This window comes from Condylura cristata, unplaced genomic scaffold (assembly GCF_000260355.1).
Source record: "Condylura cristata isolate star-nosed mole 26May11 unplaced genomic scaffold, ConCri1.0 scaffold00005, whole genome shotgun sequence".
Lineage (NCBI taxonomy): Eukaryota > Metazoa > Chordata > Mammalia > Eulipotyphla > Talpidae > Condylura > Condylura cristata.
In genome coordinates, this window is record NW_004567106.1 from 9,140,281 (window position 1) to 9,154,364 (window position 14,084).

A 14,084-nucleotide genomic window follows, 5' to 3' on the forward strand; every position below is an offset into this window, starting at 1 on the left:
CACCTCCTACTCACTAAAGGACTAACTCCTTCATTTATTTAAATCTCATTTCTTCTGAGACCAACCAACCCCAGCACTGCCAATCTTTAGCCATGCTCTTCTTTTTCATTTTTCTCACTTACTACTTCCTAAAATACTACAGAGTTTTACTGCTGTACTTTTAGTTAACTATCTCTCATGGCTAGAATGTGAATTCCACAAGACAGGGCTCTCGTGTATTTTATTCACTGAGATATTCCAAGTACAGTGAATGGGACAAGAGCCTCCCATGTGGTAGTAAATGAATATTGCTGAATGAATGAAAGAGCATCTATTATTCATGTAAGAATAAATCTCAACATTTATATAACAGATAATCTGACTGTGTAAAACACTTTCAGAAATTACTGGTTATCAATAGATATCCTGAGGCCTCTAAGGTTAAGAGAGAGTGGAAAAGATATTGATAAGGGGATATAAGGAATGACGGTGGGTGAAGGAAAAAAAAAATTCTCAACAAACATTTTTGAAAAGAAAAAATCTCAGGCCCTCTCTGGTGGCACAACAGTTTAGGATGCAGCAAGCTCCCTGCAGCTGCTTCAGGGTGAATTTGATCCCTGCCCAGGAGGTGACCCACATGGCACAGCAGACCTCTCCTGTCTCGCCGGCTGTTCCCCTCAGCAGTGTACTTCATCAATCTGCCTGTTCTGCTCCCCACTCTGTCTCCAGTGAATTCTCCCACTGCCCTTGCACTTCTGGCCTATACCCCAGTTCTGTATGCATAGAAATAAAAAAGAAAGAAATCTGCAGTTGGGTGGTCCCAGGAACCCTGGTTCTGTGCCTCAATGACACAATGAAGAACCATATTCTTTCCATTTTTCCTATATGCCGTTCTTAGCATGCTATCTTGGACTCTTGGGCTAATTTTCTTCATGGTTACAGTATGGCTGCTACAATTTCAGGCATTAGAATTCTACCAGTTACATAGATAAGCAGTGGAATGATGGCCACCATCTGCTTCTCATTTTTCTCTTTTCCCTCCTTAATCAATGAGGAGTCATAAGCTATTATTTTCTTCAATACCGCAGTTGCATACATAACAACTGTAATTAAAATACAGATAATTGTGTTTATTAAGATAAACCTTATAGACAAAAATACATATTCTTAGTACAAATCATTCAATGGCAACAATGGCAGAAAGAAATATGTCAATGTAAATTTATAAAACATTGAGGAATTTCTGGGTATTGCAAGTATAATCATTTGCCTTGAGACGCTTAATAATGAAAGTTTAATTATAAAAATATGAATTAGCTATTTATTTTGGTAAAACTCTTAGCACTACCATGAATGCTAAGAGAATGCCATGAGAATCATTAAATGAAAAGGGTTTAAATGTATGAGACAATATATCTTTAAGAACTGTAAAAATGTATTTAAAATATAAATTTCCATAAACCATAATACAGCCCCAAATACACGAGATATAACTGATAAATTTGGGGGCACTGATCAACTGAATGTATATTTTATTGAGCTTAGGGAATAAGTCAAATGGATTTTTAAAAAATCACTATTGGTAAGAAAATGGGATCGTGGTAAATGATCTGCTGAGCTCATTCAATATTAGCTTTGAAAAAGTAAATAATATGTAATGTAAACATGCTTTAAAATTAATTGTATTGCAATAGTGCTCAACATATGCTTAAAGCTCATGCTTATAAAATCAGAAGAAAAAAATAACTACAAATCACCCTGTTAATCCATTGGGCATTTCTAGCTGAATTAAGTTTGTCCTTGTTAAAGAAATTATCTTCATCCCCCCTCCTCAGGAATGCATGTAAAACAGTTCCTGTCTCGATGTATGCCTTAGGCAAAAAGTTCAGTGCTCAATTACCTGCTGTCTGAAGTCTCATATTTTTCAGTGAGCAAGTGAAATAGCATTTTAATCGGAAGTCTTGACCCATGCTCTTCTTTTTCCCTTCACAGTCCCGCAAGCTATTTGGCATATGAAGGTCCTGACCTGAGAAAACCATCTTGGATAACCACGGCAAGGAGAAGGAAAAATGCAACACCTAGGAGATTTAAGTAAACAGTAGAATCATGCCAACCTAATCTGTGTTAAAATGCTTGGAATGTGGGAGCCGCTGATGATGCCTGTTGTCTGTGTGTCTGACTGAATCCTTTCTTTTCTCCAAGCAGCAAAGCAAAGCCTGGGAACCAGGCCAAATGCCTGCCACTTACCTTAAATTGATCAGCCACTTTGAGATTAAAACCCCTGAAAGCTGCCACACCGTGAAAACAAGGCCTCCTTCACATTAAAGGCAAATTGCGACTTTGGGTTTGCTGTGATCTTTTTTCCATTTTATCCAGTTTTTCACAGTGCACACTTTTTTTTCCCCCTTTCCATTTATGCTCCAATGTAGAAGCCAATAGTTACAGCATCTTGGCCAAGCATTCATTAAGGTTTATAAGAACAAAATTTATGGTTATTTAGGAGTTGGCACAAAGACAGAGTGTTGCTGGAAAAAGAAAAAGAAGTACAGGTGGGAAATATAAGCCTCAACAAAGGGCCATACTAGACAGTAGTGTACGAAGGCTCTCAATAGTGGACTGGGAGGAAAATTAAATAGTATTTAAAACCACTTTTCTAGTTTGAATCCCTCCCATTTTATGGCTTCACAGATGACTGAAAGAAGTATACTGGTCAGTCCAAGAGATTTTTCTGTCCTGTGTAAGTGTTGGCATTTATAAGACTAGGCAGTAGAGGAGTTAAAAAGATGTGTGTGAATCTGGGTGATAACCTGTCAACTTAGCTAATGGAAACGGTATATTTACTATATAGATTAATATATGACTACAGATAAATTATGTACCTTATATACACACACAATCAAAATAAAGACTCTTCATGAAGAGGACCTGCATTATCCTCCTCAATAAACCTTATATAATAGAAAGACCTGTTCTTCCCAAAATTTAAAGTATGGGCAAAATACACACTTCGTCTTTGATTACATGTAATAAAGCAGAATTCTGATATAGGCTGGAAGAAAGTATTCTCCCTTAGGAAATACGACTAATGATTCATGTTTTGTTTTGTTTTTAATATGTTCTGGTTTTCTTCTTTAGGAATAAGAGGGTACCTTGTCCTGCTACTTGCAATATTTGTGAAACTAGCATTTTAAGGATATTTTAAAGTTTCTACTTACTGTTTAAGAAGTACCTAAGTGTATTTGTGTACTGGAAAAATATACAGCTTTAGTGTTTCATGATGTCAACTGTTGCCAAAATCTTGTTTTAACTGTAACAGTAAAATGCCATATGGTTTAATGAAAGTTAACTTAAATGTTAAATGGTAACTACTATTACCATTGCCGTTAATTTACTGCCCCTAAATTCTACCATGCCTACTGTGATATTTATTTCTACTTCTACTTAATATAAAATATTAAGAGGACACACAGTGCTTGCAAGCCTAGGTCTCTTGGACATAGGTAAAGCATGCATTAGAATGCTTTTCCCTTCTTCTCAATGAAATTAAATTCATCTTTTTATTGATAAAATGTTAAGGGAAATCTTCCACCTAATTCTTTCTATTCCTTTTTTTATCAGTTTCACCTAAACATGGACTATAACACTGTTATATGAACTTGCAGGTGTTCACATCATGCTGCTCTGCAGAGCACTTATGAGTTGTACAAGGAAATGAGTATCTTCCTCTAAATACACACATTTTCAGCTTTCCAAGGGCAAGGATCATGACCTTCTTGATATCTCTCCACTATCAAGAGACACATTAAGTTTGAAAAACAGAATATGAACACAATCTTCTGTATCATTTCATAAAGCACCAAACAAAACTTTGGCTACAACACCACCCTTATACATTGATAATATTGATTGTAACTGAGCATGGAGAAGCCTGTTTGTTAGGCAGTGAGAAGTAACTTCCCTTACATAAATCACTGTATAGTAGAAGCTAGGATCACTTTTCTCCTGAAAACAACTATAAAATATATTTGCTTAATGGAAGATACAGAATTTCCTTGACAGAGTCCCAGGACTTTCCCACTATTTGTATTAAGGTTGGTAGCTTGCTGCAGGGAAAGACAGGGAAGCAGTGAAGGGAAGAATGGCCAGGAAAGTAGGTACCCCAGCCAGCAAACCTTGGGGTTGGCTAACCACAGCATGACAAAAGGCACTCCAGGGCATTGTGAATTTCTGTGGAGGAACCTTTCAGAAAGGGAGTGCAGTCATGCCTGGGCGGGGGTCCAACTTGGGACCTGGGAGCTCTGAGACCAGTTTGGGCAAAGAAAGTTCTCTTTGCCTCAACTCCCCTCCCAGAAGGAAGAGATCAAGGAGTCACAGGATGGAGTTAAGCCAGGCTCTATTGAAGGCCCAAGAGCAGAGAGAAGGACTGGTGAGAGAGAACACAACAATCCCTTAAAAATATTAAGGGAGCGGCCTTCCCTGGTGGCGCAGCGGGTTAAAGCACAGCACTGAGAATCTAAAGTCACTTCCGCATGAGTTCGATTCCCGCCTGCCCCGGAGGTGGCCACATGGCGTGGCAGACCTCTCCTGACCCGCCCGCTGCTCCCCTCAGCAGTGTACTTCGTCGATCTGCCTGTTCTGCTCCTCACTCTGTCTCTGGTGAATCCTCTCACCCTCTGCATCTCTGGCCTGTACCCCAGTTCTGTATGAATAAATAAATAAATCTTTAAAAAAAAATATTAAGGGAGCATACAGTGTTTGCAGCCCACGTCTATTGGAAGAATGTGAGCAGGTGTGGGGGCTGCTGTGATGGCTACTACCTACAACCATAGTCAAGAAACAGGGTAACGTTCTGCCTGCCAGTGCCAGCTGAGTCTTGAAGCATGAGCCTTGTGAACCAGAGTTAGCTTCCCTCAATAGGAGATTCAACCTTTGTAAATCACAATCCTCTGCAAGAGGGGAGTTCAGGACAATTGAAACACCAAGGATGCTGTAGATAAGAGAGGAGCAGAGGTGATCAACCTCCCCAACAAAACTGAGATAAGAGTATTTGAGACCCAGAACCCCCTTGTGCCCCCATCATGCCCAGATAAACAGAGAAGAGAAAAAAAGAAAGCAAAACCTGCAGTGCCTTGCTACAAAAAAGCAATTAAGGCAAGACACATGCCTAGGAGGCAAGGAACATCTGAACACAAGATGGAAAAGCAAAGTGAGAATAACAGAAGTTCTGGGACATAAATAAATGATACAGAAATAGATGGCCTATCAGACAAAGATTACAGGAAGGTCAAAGGCAGACAGGAAGGTACAAATCTTAGAAAGAAGATTAAGGAACTAAAGAGTATTCCTCACCAAAGAGGTTGAAAAGATTAAAGGGATATAAACAAGAGACTGTAAATGAAATGAAGACAAATATAGAAGGCATTTTAAATAGAATTAAACTGACAAAAGAATTTTATAAATAGAAGATGCAGATGTGCAAATCATTCAATTAGAAAAAGAGAAAAAAAGACATAGGAACTCAAGAAGAGAAAACACAAGGATGATGGGCAAATAGAAAGGAACTATTCAAATAAGTAAGTAACAGCTGAGAACTTCCCAAATTTAAGGAATGAATTACACATAGATGTCCAGGAAGCAGAGCAAAAACCAAATTTCTAAATGCAAAACAATCTAATCAAAGACACATCATTGTTAAGTTATCAAAAGTCAAAGATAAAAATTTATAAGCAATAGGATAAAACACGATTTTCAAAGACTTCCAAATTAGGCTTTCCTTAGATTTTGCTCCAGTCATTCTCCAGACAAGAAGAAAGTGGAAAAAGGGGTCACAATTCTGAAGACAAGAACTGCCAGTCAAGAACACTTTATCCTGCAATATAATCATCAAATATTAAGGTGAAATACTTTCCCAGACAAGCAGAAGCTAGTGCAGTTTATTTCTGTCATGTCTTTCCATTCAACAAATGTTGAAATGGATTCTTCTATAAGAAAAAACAAACAAAAGCCTTAAGCAAAATAATAACAAGAATACAAAATCAGAATCATGAGCAAGGATAGTGTAAGTGATGAACAAAACACTGAGGGAGAGGAAAAATTGACAGAACCTGTACAGTTAAGTGTCAAAGCAAACACAAGTTCATAAAGGACTGTGTTTAGACATTGTAAATTAGGTATAACCCCCATGGTGACTATTAACCAAAAATCTAGACTAGAGGAAAATAGGGAAAGAAACTGACAGAGTTGCTGGGAAAAGTCATCTAAATGAAATAGCAGAGATAAATAAATACATACAGAAGTAATATAAAGACAAAATACTCAAAAATAAAAAGTGAACATGACTGATAATAAATTCATTCATATCAATAATCACCCTAAATGAAAATGAGCTTAACTCACTAAATAGAAGGCACAGAATGACAAATTTGGTTAAAAAGTTTCAGCCATCTATATTTTGAGTACAAGGAATTCATTTAAAACCAAAAGACAGGAGCCTCCCTGGTGGTCTTTAAGTCTCAGTACTAATACCCCAATGGCCCACTGCAACAGTCTGAGTTTTAAACCCCAGCCAAGGGGCTAACCCACATGATGCAGCAAACCTCTCCTGCTTTGACTGTTCCCCTTAGCAGTGTATTTCAGTAGATCTGCCTGTTCTGCTTACCACTCCATCTCTGGTGAATCCCCTCACTCTCTACATCTCTGGCCTAAACTCTAGTTCTTCTTGCATAAATTAAAAAGTAAATTAAAAAAAAAGCCACAAGTCAAAAGAAAAATAAAGTGAAAAGTTTGAGCAGGTCTTACAAACCAGTAATACAGTGCAAAAAGCAGAAACTGCTATTTTCACAACAGCTAAATTAGACTTTTTAATCAAAAAAGGTAATCAGGACTTAACTGCTTATGCTACTCAAACCCAATGACTTTTTCTTCAAGGAAAAAAAACAAACAATATAAAATTAGTATGGAGCCACAAAAGTACTCAAATAGATAATGTAATCCTGAGAGAAGAGGAGAAAAATGGAAGTATCACACTTTTTGACTTCAAATTATACTACATGGCAACAATAAATCAAACAGTATGGTACTGGAACAAAAACAGAAACTCAGGCCAATGGAACAGAATAGGAAGCCCTGTGATAAACCCTCATAAATATGGAATAAATATGGAGAGTTTATCTTTGATAGAGTCATATCCATATTGATGACCAGTGGGAAAAAAGCCTCTGTAGTAAGTGGTGTTGGGTAATATGAACTGCCACATGCAAAAAACAAAAAAAAAAGAAAAGAAAGAAAGAAAAAGAAACTAGAGCCATACTTAATTCCATACACAAAAATTAATTCAAAGTGGACTAAAGGTCTGAATAGCAGAATAAAACCATAAATTGCTTGAAAGAAAAAATAGGGGACACTACAGGACATCTACTGCAAAAATGTATTTGGGGACACAACTGCAATGGTAAGGGAAACAGAACCAAAAATAAACAAATATGCTACATAAAACTAAAAAGCATTTACCTTAAAAGAAACCATCACACACATAAATGGTAACCACAAGGTAGGACAAAATATCTGTACAACACATGTCTGACAAAGGGCTTATTTCCTAAATACACAAAACTTATGCAGTCCAACAACAACAACCAAAAAGAAAACTGAATAAAAAGATGGATAAAAGGTCTATAAATAGATATTTTTCAAAAGATATTCACATGGTCTACAGGCTTATGAAAAATTATTGCATTTACTGTAAGGTAAAAGCAAATCAAAACCACAATGAAGTATCATCTCACCCCTGCAAGAAAAGCCCACGTTACTCACATTAAAAAAAAAAAAGGAAACAACAAATGTTGGCGAGAATGTGGAATAAAAGGAATTTTTACTCACTGGTGGTAGAAAAGCAAGTTAGTATAAACCTTGTGGGGAAAAATATGGATATTTCTTAAGGAAATAAAAATGGTGGCACAGCAGGTTGAAGTGCAGCACTGCGAACTGGCCTCAGCTACTTAGGTGTAAGTTTGATCCATCCCCACCCCCAGGAGGTGATCCACATGATGCCTCAGGCTTCTCCTGTCTAGCCTGCTGCTCCCCTCAGCAGTGTACTTCCTCAATCTCCCTGTTCTGTTCCCACTCTGTCTCTGGTGAATCCTCTCACCCTCTGCACCTCTGGCCCATACCCCAGTACTGTATTCATAAATAAACACATCTTTAAAAAAAGAGAAACGGAAATTCTATATGATCTAGCATTATTCTGCTAGATATTTACCCCCAAAATATGAAAACTTTAATTACTTTTTTAAAGATGTATTTATTTATGCATACAGAACTGGGGTACAGGCAAGAGGTGCAGGGGCGATGAGTGGATTCACCAGAGACAGAGTGGGAACAGAACAGGCACAGATGAAGTACACTACTGAGGGGAGCAGCAGGAGGGTCGGGAGAGGTCTGCCACTGCATGTGAGTCACCCCCCTGGCTGGGGATCAAACTTGTGCTGAGGCAGCTGTGGCTAGCTTCACAGTACTGCACTTTAACCAGTTGCCACCAGGGAGGGCCTAATATGAAGATTTTAATATAAAAAGACTTAAGTACACCTGTGTTCATAAATGCAATGTCCAAAATTGCTGTCATGAAACCAGCCTTGGTGCCCAACAACAAATGAATAGATACATAAAATGTGAAATATATTCTCAGTGAAATATAATCATAAGAAAGATGGAATAGTGTCTCTTGGGACATTATTACCTTGAGGTTATTAAGATAAGTGAAGTAAGTCAGAAAGTTAAAGGCAAATATCAGATAGTTTCACTCATCTGTGCAATATAAATGACATACACTGGCAAAATACTGCAATAATAAATCTTAGACTTACTTTTAGTTACCAAAAGGAATGGGGGACAGTGGAGAAGTGGGGGATAGTCAGGATGTGGGAGAGGGAAGTACATGTTGGCATGGGTGTCTTGGCGGAGGATGAGTACAATATGTGCACATATTATTTAACCCCAAGATTAAATAAATAGACATAAAAAAAGAAGTAACTTCCCCTGTTTTGTGAAGTGCCAGGAAAAAAGTCATGATGGAAGGAGCAGAATAACCTATTTTCAGTCTAGTGTTGTACCTGCACCTTTTTACAATTTTTGTCATTTAAAATTTTCATCAGGTGGTAAAAGAATGCAACTTACAAGATGAAGGTATAGCTGTTGGGGGTACATTCGAGCCTTGATTTCTTGGAAAATGTAATAATGTAAATAAATAAAATTTTCATCATGTCTTGCAGACTTTTATCTTGACTACCAATTTTATCTTAACTTCCACGTCTTCCATAATTAATTTATTTCCATTAATTCTGCTCCATCCATATTTCATCAATTATCAATTATTTATGGAGGTCTGATGTTATGTTCAGCTAAAGATAACTGGGAAATCCCTATATTATAAGTAGTTGGCACAAAAATACATGGCAAGCAAACAATTGCCTGCAGTGATTTGCTTTGCTATTTGTTGCATAGAATAACAATCTGAGGACAAATGAAGAGAATGTATAATAGTGTCATGCTTCATGACCAAACAGCCAACATCACAGTGCAGAGAGTGTGCACTGAAGCAATGACAGAATGTGTAAGTCTTGAACAGGACCTAGAGGGAGATGGAGAAAGGAGGGAAAACTTTCTAAAACAGGAGAATGGTATAAACATGGACTCCATGAACTCAAAACCAGTCAAGATATATTTTAGGTACAGAGGTAAGAGAATAGCTAAGAGTATGGTAGAAAATAAGATTGAGAAAGAGACAAGAGCCAACTAACTGAAAGAGATGAAAGTAAAATTATGACTCAATGTACAATATACTTGCCACCAAAGAACATGCAATGGACCACTGTCTATTGGGTCCCCTCTGCCCTTAGTTCCCCTTCCCTGCAATCCCCCTCTCCTAGACCTAAACTCTACAGTCAGAAATCTAGGATTTGTTTTGTTGTATTGTTTCTCTATATTACATATGAGTGAAATTATCCTGTGTCTTTCTTCTTCTAATTATTTCACTTAGCATAATCCTCTCTGGTTTCATCCAGGTTGTTACAAATGGTAAGAATTCATCTTTTTTTTTTAACATCTGAATAGTATTTCATTGTGATATATATATATATATATATATATATATATATATATATATATATATATATATATACACCACATCTTCCATAACTTGTTTTTGTAAATAGTACTGCAGTGAACATAGAAGTGCATGTATCTCTTCAAATTAGGGATTTTCATATTATATTTTCCAGATAGGTACATAGAAGGAGGACTGCTGAATGCCATGATTGATCTATTTTTAATATTCGGAGGAATCACCACACTATTTTCCATGGAGGCTAGACTACATTCCCACTAGCAGTGCATGAAGGTACCTTTTCTCCACACCCTCACCAACACTTGTTGTTTCTTGTCTTTTTGCTACAGACATTCTCACAGTATCACATTACAGTTTTGATTTGCATTTCCCTGATAATAAGTAGCAATGAGCATGTCTTCATTTGTTTATTGGCCATCTGTATGTCTTCCTTGGAGAACTGTATATTCCCCCACTTTTTTTATTTTAATACACATCTGAAGAGGTATGAAACATATTGTTTTGTAAACCAATGTTGCCTCAATAAAAAATAAGAAAATAAAAAAGTGTGACTGTCTTAGGAGAAAAATGGAACATTTATGGCTTTGAGTTGAGAAGAAAAGATATAACTATCAATTCTTTTTGATGCAAACAGCCCTGTATTTAGAATATGTATGTTCCAGTCTTGATTTTACCATTTTTTTTAAAGACTTGATTTTACCATTTTTTTTAAAGAACTGGGGTACAGGCCAGAGGCTCAGGGGCGGTGAGAGGCTTCACCAGAGACAGAGTGGGGAGCAGAACAGGCAGATCGACGAAGTACACTGCTGAGGGGAGCAGTGGGCGGGTCAGAAGAGGTCTGCCACGCCATGTGGTCACCTCCAGGGCAGGCGGGAATCGAATTCATGCGGAAGAGGCTTTAGATTCTCAGTGCTGTGCTTTAACCCGCTGCGCCACCAGGGAGGGCCGGATTTTACCATTTTTAAGACATACAATCTTCAGCAAATTAGTGAATCAGTCTGAACCTTTGAGCTTGCATTCATTAAACAGGAATATAGCCTTGCCAATCTGGTTCAACACACCAGTGATGGAATCAGTATCAAGGGGACTGATGGAGGGCAATGGCTACAGAAATTAAGTTTAAAAAATAAATCAGAGGGGACCTCCCTGGTGGTGCAGCGGGTTAAAGCACTGCACTAAGAAGCTGAAACCACTTCCGCATGAGTTCGATTCCCACCTGCCCCGGAGGTGACCACATGGCGTGGCAGAACTCTCCTGACCCGCCCGCTGCTCCCCTCAGCAGTGTATTTCATCGATATGCCTGTTCTGCTCCCCACTCTGTCTCTGGTGAAGCCTCTCACTGCCCCTGAGCCTCTGGCCTGTACCCCAGTTCTGTATGTACAAATAAATCTTAAAAAAAAAAAAAATCAGAAAGCTGCTCAGAGGCTGACACTGTATTATATCGTTGACTCTGTCTTTTAGTCTTCAGAAAAAAAATACTTCCAATTAACTACTTTCCCTGAAACTTGATCCTCATCTTGGCTATTCTACAAACCCTGGCATTTTAGTATCCTCTCTCCCTTTACTTATCCTTTTCTTAAAAAACTTCTCTTATCCCCACCCAAGCAAGCTCATTTTCTCTGATAAGTCAATAGTTTCCCTAAAAGAGTGTTGTCAAAGGAGGTCCTTCTCCACTCACCTTATATGCTCCCTCCACCATCATTTCTCAGTATATCTCCTAAGCTTCCACTAAGTCTGGCTCTAAAAGACTTTTTATTTCCCATTTGCTATCCCATCAGTTCCCTTCCCTCATCTGGTCGACCTTTCTGAGTACTTAATACCAACACACCGTTCTTTCTTCCCACTCCCATTCTTTTTTGAATCTTAATTTGACAGTCACAATAAAAAAGTTGAGTCCTGGTAAAGATGTGAGGAAAACAAGAACTCAAATGTGCTTGTGAGATTATAAATTGGTATAACCATTTAGAAGTGGATTTGGCAATAGCTAGTATAGCCAAAATTCCTCAGACCTTCTTCCTAAGTTCTAGATTCCTAGGTATCTGTCCCCATAACAGAAATTGTGGTCATATATTAAGTGCTTACTTTGTGCACCTACTATTTCATTCTGTTGAAGGAGGTGCTGCTATTTTCCAAAATTCACTGAAGAGGAGAAATTCAGGGCACTGAAAGATTAAGTAACATGTCCAAGAAGAAACCATTGTGACTTTGTGGTGGAACTGAGATGTGGATTAGGGCAGTTGGGCTTCAGAGTCTGTGTTTTATTCATGAAACTCTGGCTAGAGAAGCTCATGCTTCAAAAGCAATGCCTACGCATGCTGCCGGCAGCACTGTTAGGACAGCAAAGTTTTCACAGACAAAGTGCCCTTCAAAGGGAGTGGGTAGATAAACTCAGGAGCTAAATGGATCCACAGTTCATGCATGATATCAACAGTTGAATCTTGCATGAAAAGTAATGTGCAGCAACATATATAAAATTAACACCAGGGGTACAAATTTTAAAAATATAAGTAAAAAACCTAGTTTATCGATAATTACATATTTAGTAGTTTAAAACCTTAGAGGTGAAAGAAACAGATCAACTGAAAGACATATTGTGGGATGAAGCAAGAGGAGGCATGGGGTGATTACCTGTATTTATAATATGTAAGCACAAAAAGAGAAAGTGATGAAAATATGCACAATATTAAAATTTTTAAACAAGTTATGAGCAAATAAGTATCCTTTTATTGTCCTTTCCTCTATGTTGAAAATATATATTTTTAAAGATTTATTTATTTATTTATTCATACAGAACTGGGGTACAGGCCAGAGGTGTAGGGATGGTGAGAGCCTTCACCAGAGACTGAGTGGGGAGCAGAACAGGCAGACTGACAAAGTACACTGCTGAGGGGAGCAGCGGGCGGGTCAGGAGAGGTCTGCCGTGCCATGTGGTCACCTCCGGGGCAGGCGGGGATCGAACTCATTCAGAATCAGCTTAAGCTTCTTAGTGCTGTGCTTTAACCCGCTGCGCCACCAGGGTGGGCCTCTGTTGAAAATATTTTATATATACAACTTGAAAATATTTTTAAAGGAATTCAGAAGTCAATTAGCATTTTTTAGGGAGAGACCATTATATGTGCGGCTTTTCAGTCAAAATACTAATTTTAAGAGCAGATTAAGTGCTCAATACTATGAGGGACTTAAAAAAGAAGGCAAAGGTACTGTCTTGAAACTTAGAGATTAGTGAAGGAGGCAGAGCCAGACCCATACAATAATCAGGAAAAGTACACACAGGCAAGGAATTGTGAAGTACAACCTAGTCTCGCTGAAGGAGTTTCACTTGGCAGGTTTCAGCAATATTGCTATGGTTAATGTTACAGTATAGAAGGAAAACTGTATTGGGGTCATCTTTGACCTATGGTTAGTATATGAATATATAGAATATGGTCCCTGGTGTGAGTAACAACTGAGGTTCTGCTCTTAAGTGGAGCATATGAAACTTTTGTTGCCTATCCACATTGACAGTCTATTGCCAATATAGAGTAGCCCAAACTGTAATTTATTATTTTTGTAGCAGCCCTCTGTTTGTACATCTCATATCCATAGATTTGGGATAATCAGAGTCAAGAGATAATACCTAAGGTATTTACTGAACACATTCATCCCACCTGTATTATATTTGTTATTTATTTAGCTCTCAAAATGTACACGATACTTGACAAATATGCAGAAAGACAAGTTCCCTGCCCTGGGGAGTTTATGTTCCAATGTGGACAAACAGAACAAGGGATAGATCTTGGCTTGAGGAGGACTTGGCAGGTAGAAAGAGACTGCCTAGACAGAGAGGAGAAAGTTAAAACTCAGGAAAAGTAGGCTTGTGAATGTGAAAATAATAGAGGACTTTTAAAGAAATCATTAAAAGTAAGGATGTTGTTAAGTCAGTATAATGCACTAGGAAAAAACTATGGAAAGAGAAGAAAGGATAAGAAAAATGAATCCAACTATG

General features: G+C 38.0%; 1 pseudogene; it reads right to left on the reverse strand.

Moving 5' to 3' along the window:
• LOC101637202 overlaps positions 1 to 2,018 on the reverse strand; it is a 35,261-nt pseudogene extending 33,243 nt beyond the window's left edge.
• Between the last annotated feature and the right edge of the window lie 12,066 nt (positions 2,019 to 14,084).